The sequence below is a fragment of the Etheostoma spectabile genome, chromosome 12, assembly GCF_008692095.1.
Source record: "Etheostoma spectabile isolate EspeVRDwgs_2016 chromosome 12, UIUC_Espe_1.0, whole genome shotgun sequence".
Classification (NCBI taxonomy): Eukaryota; Metazoa; Chordata; class Actinopteri; order Perciformes; family Percidae; genus Etheostoma; species Etheostoma spectabile.
Window position 1 is genome coordinate 2,169,769 of NC_045744.1, and position 6,759 is coordinate 2,176,527.

General features: G+C 39.4%; 1 pseudogene; it reads right to left on the reverse strand.

The window, feature by feature from the left end:
• LOC116699239 (volume-regulated anion channel subunit LRRC8D-like) overlaps positions 1–2,133 on the reverse strand; it is a 5,275-nt pseudogene extending 3,142 nt beyond the window's left edge.
• Positions 2,134–6,759: the final 4,626 nt, after the last annotated feature.

The window sequence follows — 6,759 nt, forward strand, 5'->3', positions numbered from 1 at the left end:
AGATCTTCAAACGGAGAAATGAAAATAAGAATTTCAAAAAACAAAAAACTGTCAGAACATATTAACAGTTAACACCATTCATTTGTATTTTAATGCGTCAAAAGGTTTTTCTTTTCAAACAATAACGAATAGAGGTTTACCTGAAACCTGGAGGTTGACTAATACCTGAAACAACCTTCTCCATCCCGTAAGGTTAACGTTGTTCACCTTTCCAGTAAATAGGACGGGTTCGAGCTCAGATGGCCAAGACTACAACCTGGTGACGGGAGATTTTCTAGTCTGCTCACTTAACCAACTAAGTCATGCTAGCAAGATTCAAAGTCAATACCATTGCGTACAGTAGATAAACCGTGAATATTATTTGACAGTATGCTTGACAACAATAAAAACTGGCTATCCGGCCATGTCATCGTTTCCGAATAAGTGTCCAGACAGTTAATACGCCTGTGTTGTTGGCCGCAGTCTGAACTAACCGTAGACCGTTAAAGGAGAATTAACATTGAAGGCAGAACGTTACGTGTTAAATAAAGCACTGGGAGTTCAGAGGAGCAGTTCAACTTCCTTGCATCTTGTTTGTTAGCGCCGTCTGTGGTGTTCAGGTGACGACGGATCGCAGGACTGTCTCAAATCGCGCACTTCGCCACTTCTGTAGCTAGTGTTACGTAGCGTTAAACAGCTCCTATGTGGAGTCTGGGGTCACAGCTAACGCTAGCTAGCTAAGCTAAAACAGCGTCCATAGCAACCACAACGTGTCAGTGTCACATTATTCTGGCGATATCGGAAAAAGCAATTAAAAGCAATGAGCAAGCGAGTGATTATGTACATTCACTGAGATAATTTTAAAAAAATAAGATATAAATGTCTCGCTAGAAATGTAATCAAAACGCAGCGTCCGTAGTGTGGGAAATTATACTCAGGTATTGTGAATTATTGTGAGAAATTGTACTCAGGTAGTAAAATGGATAAAACTGAACTGATACCACGGTACGGCATTCCAAGACGAACAATCAGAATAATGGCACCCACTTTAAAACCACAGTTGTTGAGAGAAGTTCAGCTGCCTCGCCATCACACACTCATTCGGGTCGGTAAACATCCACGTCCCAGGGACTGGTGGGAGGGCCAACCAACATGAAGCTAAGATAGCCAAGGTTGCCATGAGAGCAGGATTAAGTGGGTGAGGCCTTTCCCCTGCACTCATGGCCATGAGAGCTCAAAAGGGGAGAGACACCTTCCCCCCACGAGATCTTGACTGGCAGACCACATGCCGGTCCACCCAATAATGGGTCATATGCCTTTATTGGATGTAAAAACAGTGAAAATGTCTGCCTATATGAATGACCTAACCTATTTGGTCTCAGCCCTCTCTACCCAGGTGGAGAAAGAAGCCACACCCACTCAGAACGAGAGCAGACCATTAAGTAGGAGACTGGGTCAGGGTTAGGTCCACAAGAGGAAGTGGCCAACCCCAGTGGACTGGTCCAAAGTGAGAGTTTACTTCACACTCGGTCCAGTCAAAGGTAAATCAGCGCACTCTGGGCACCACCTGACACATTGTGCCCCAGCAGACCCTCCAACCCGCACTTTAGCGGACACACAATTTGATTCAAAAAAATGCAGAAATTAAGCGCTGCTTAGGAGGTCCAAGTCCCAGTCTGGACAGAGGGCACCAAGCCTAAAGAATAGGGCTCAGGAAAGATAGTAGTGATAAATTTTGTCATGCTGGGAATAGGGGCGGACTGATAATGCGGGAATAGAAATCAATTACAGGATGATATAACTGATTAGAGGACTGCCAAAACGTAATCTCGTATTACGTGCCAAATTGAGAAATAAAAAAGAATGTAAAGATAAACATGCTGTTCTCCACAGTCTTTTATGCTCATACATACAGGGAGCAGCACACCCCATAAGGACACTAGGACACAAGATAGGAGACAGGGGGATAACACGGAACAGAAAAATTATCATTCTTTCCAGTAAATCTACACATAAGACTGGCACAATAGTCTCCGGTGGGCACACATGGAATTTACCCAGCAGTAAAACATACAGAGGCGGCTGTGTCTCAGTGGTAGAGCGTTTGCCTGCCATCGGAAGGTTGGTGGTTCGACCCCTTGCCCTGCATCCCATGTCGAAGTGTCCTTGGGAAAGATTTCCGAGTTGCCCCCGGTGCTGCGCATCGGATGGTGAATGTGTGTGAATGTATCTTTGAGCAGGTGGAACCTTGTACAGCAGCCCCGGCCACGTGTATGAAGTGTGGTGACTGGTAATGTTTCCTGTAGATGTAAGCGCTTTGAGGATCGTTAAGACTGGAAAAGCGCTATATAAATACAGCACATTTACATTAAACAACATACAGAAAGGACAAAGTAGAGGGGTGTTGTAAGAATGAGGGAAAGAAGGAAAAAAGTGGGTTATATAGAAGCAAGGGTATAGCTACAAGAAATAACAGAGAGAAAAGTGTTGACTCATGTATAATTAAACTATTGTTGCAATATAAGTATTTGAGTAAGCGGAGAGAGTGTTCAAAGTAGTAGATGGGATTATGTCTGAGATCTGGTAGATTGAGGAAAAGAAATGTGAAATTTATGATATCACAAGAAAGAAATAAGAAATAGAAGTTTAGTGCATTTATGGAGGACATAGCTGGTGAATCAACACTAATTAATGGCTCATTTTTCAGATTGGGTATAGTTGGTATATGTTTAAATGTATGTCTGATGTCTTGTCTTGCTTATTTGTTGTATGTCTGCAATTAGGGATGGATCAAAATTATGTAATATGTCCTGTCAGATCTAGTAGTACTGAAGGAGCTGAGAAAAGTCCATCTAGGGAAAGAGGGAAATAGTGTAACGCTTTAAAAAAAAAAAAATAATATAATTTAGATTTAAATGGAATTCGGATTAAAAAAAAAAAAAAAAAAAACAAAGAAAAAGTAGTCAATCCAATGTGGGATCCATCTATATGACAGAAGTTTTAGGTATGGGACTTAAGGGATTCAGTGTCCTCAAATAATGGAGAGTAACTAAAAGGAATGCTTATGTAACATTCTATGTTAACATGAGTTTTTGACCCTTCCACAAAGGGGCTGTAAAAAAAACACAGATAAGAAACCTCATTTAAATTAATTAACCAAAATGCCTCTACAGGGCAAAAGGTAACTCAAGGGTTAAAATTAAAAGAAAGCAGATCTGATCAAACTAATGCATTGATCTAAAAATATTCACATGAAAGTCGTAATTGATTAAATTACTTAGTTGATTAAATGGAAAGTTGCTTTGATCATTTCCAGTTTTAAGAAAGAAAAAATATGAGGCTTCTTGTTTTGTTACCTTTACAGTACTCTGTGATACTTTTCATGCTTGGGAAACATTTTAGGGGAATTGGGTTGATAATAGAAATACAAAGATTTACAGTTTGGAATTGGGACTTTAAACTTGGAACAGTGAAATGATGAAATTTCTTACTATTAATATGACTGGCCCTACTGTAGTAACGTTTTTGAAATTAATGTCATAGATTAAGACTGCTTTAAAGTAAGGTGCATAAATTATACAGTATAATGAGATATGTTCTCATATCAGGTAACAAATTGGATAGATTGAACCACTAGGTGATAAAGTTGGTTCTACTGTTACTAGAACAACAGGTCATAAGAACCATTACACATTGATTAGTACAATTTTTGTTGCAACTTAAAATAGAAAATTAAAGAAACATTCTTTTTGTTACAAGTCATCTAAGTTTATTGGTTGGGATAAGTTGAACCAGTCTAGGCTGATATAGGATTCCTTCTATGTGTATTTGATGTGGTGTTAAAATGAGCTTTTAGTGAAGCTTAATTTTGTTTGTGGATTTGTTTGTATTTGAGTTTTACATGACAACTGTTTAAACTATTGAGTTGATGTGGAAATATTTTATTTGGGTGATTCTTTTCTTTTTGAACTTTTTGTTTTGTTGCTTTTAAGATCAAGATGCAAGACAGAGTGTTAATGGCTAAAACGATTACATAATTAGGAATAGGAATGCTGTAGGAGACATAACTCAGAAGGAGAGATGCAGTAGCAATAATACAGTGTCCATAGCATTAAGGATATTAAGACTACTCTAAGATTTTGTTTTAATTTGTGCAGAAACATAACCCGTAATGTAAACTGAAGCTTGGAGGAGATAATTTCCAAAACTAGTTTCTCTTTAGAATGTTTGAGGATTTTATAGAGTTAAACCAGCAAGAAAGAAAGAAATGTTATTTGAGTGACATGAGTGACATACACTGAATGAGTATTGATAAAAGAAAAGATAATGCTTTTTGGAGTTCTGTTTTGTGCCACACAGTGCCTCGTAGTGTCAGAACCAGGTCCATCTCGCTCCTCCAGCTGCGGGATCAGAGACAAACTGGACCAGAAGACCAGCAACAACCATCACAGCACCTCAGACCACAGCACAGCTGAAGACCATAAAGCTTTATGGTCTGGCTGCGATTTTTGGCCAAAAGTGACTTGAAAGTGGACCAGGGCCAAATGTTTGATAATATTTACAACATCTGTGAGTGTGCTGTGCTGGACCATGGAGCAAGGAGTGAGGTCTGCATACTCTGGCTGGGGCCTTGCTGATGCTAAGGTGAGAGGGCTCTCCAGGGGTCAACCATGTGGCCTGCTACACCATAAACAAAAGACTGAGATACAGACCAACGATGAGAAGATGGACTGAGAAGGAGAAGGGGGAGCAAGAGACCGTCCTGGTTCTGGTACTTCGATGCACAAGTGAGGGCAGGTTGTACGTACAGACTCTCAATCTAAAAACAACACACATAATACTGGGAACAACAACTTATACTCTGCAAATTAGGTAAAGTTCGTAAACAGACATGTTTAAGGTTAAGACATGTCCAAAGTATAGCAATTTGTATGGAAAATTACATTTTGTAGGGCCTTATAATTTTGTAACATTATTCATTAAATTTCCTGTTATAGTCCAAGCAAGATCGGTGGCACTAGTTAATACAGATGGATTAATCATAATCCTCACATTTTCAATGAAGTGTTAAAAGATGATTTGGTAGGAATAGATCCAGTATTGCAAAGTACTGTGATTTAATGTGTACATAGATCTGTCCACAGGATGAGTAAACATTAGTCTCACAGAGTGAGATAAAAAAGGGGGAGTTCAAAACTCCATGCCTTATTCCGGGGTGCTCCATGATTAATGCTGGGACGTTGTCATTTCATTGTGTTCACTGAATAGGATTTCCATAAAGGTGGTGTTGCGAAAGCTTAGACCAGAAGAGGGAAATGTTGAAAATTTTAAATGTTGTATGTGCTTAAACATAGTGTGCGATTTACATTATACATTCAAGTCAAAAGGTAAAAGCATTATTTCAGCATAAATGAAGACATGTTGGTCATGAGTTAAGTTTGTTGTCATAAGGATATAGTTTGTTTGTTACATTAAGGTGTTTTGCAATACTTCTGTTTTATAATATAAGATGCTCTGTTACATTTTGTTATAATCCAGCTCTACAAATATGTCAGAAGCAGAATTGATTGTTAGGGATTGTTGAGTTGTAAAAAAGTTAAAATGTCTGAAGGTACCAGATTAGAAAATTATGCATCCACTGTCCCCTGGGGTTTTAGTCTAGGCTAAACAATACTGTTGATTGGACTATGTTGATAGAGTTTCATCCCCACTGTTCTTCCTGAAATGAGGGTCATAACCCTCAGCCACATTCCATTGAAGACTGCAACCTGGTTGAATTTGTATCAGTTCATATGTGTGTGCGCGTGTGTGTTTGTATGTTTACAGTAGGGAAGTAAGATATATCAGAGCGAAGAGATGGAGGATAATTACTTGTATTGTGGCAATAGCACACACACACCACATCACACCACTGTGGCCAAGGGACCCCACCCTTTGTGAATAGACCAGGGGGGACCAGGTGTCCAATAGGAAAACATTGAGAGTTAGAGTTCACACCTTAGTAGGTGTGAAAAGGGGGGATATTCGTTTCTCACCATTTATTTTTGTTGTTTTTTACCATATTAAACTTGTGTTGCATTTTTGTACTAAAATGAATTCTAAAAGGTTTTTCACACAGTTCCTTGTTTACAGTAGGATTTGCACCAAGTGGTGCAAAAAGGGGGAATTTGTGGGATTATACTCAGTATTGTGATTATTGTGAGAATGTACTCAGTATTGTTATCATATTAGACACTGTGAATGAACTTATGCATAGTTAATGAAACAAAACTCATATCAACGTTAATGAGGGAGAAAGTGTACTGTTGCTTGCATCCAGGTGGGGGCGATACCCTTTGGCAGAACATTACATTTACAATGAACCGATGCAGTAAGACCAGAAAGCCACGTGTCACCTCAAAATGGAGGGGAACAAGGAATTCCCACAGGAAACAACCCGCAACACACCAACACCCCACATGGCCGAAGATTGTAAACAGGAAGTCGCACCCACCAGCCAATAGAAATACAGTTGTTAAGACGATATGACCCGCCTTGTGATGCTTTTGACCAATAGGGCTCCTTAGAGAACCCCGTATATGCAAGGTACGCCATGTTTCAGAGCCTTTTTGTGGAACTCTGAACTAGTCATGTTCCATTGAGACCCGTGCACGTATTTATTGTCCGAATGCATTGCTCTGTTTTATTAATAAATCCTTTTGGTAACTAATCAAAGCTAGAGTGATTCCTTAGCTATTTGAGTCCCGCGTTTGGACCCCCAAGTGGATTCGCAACAGTAGC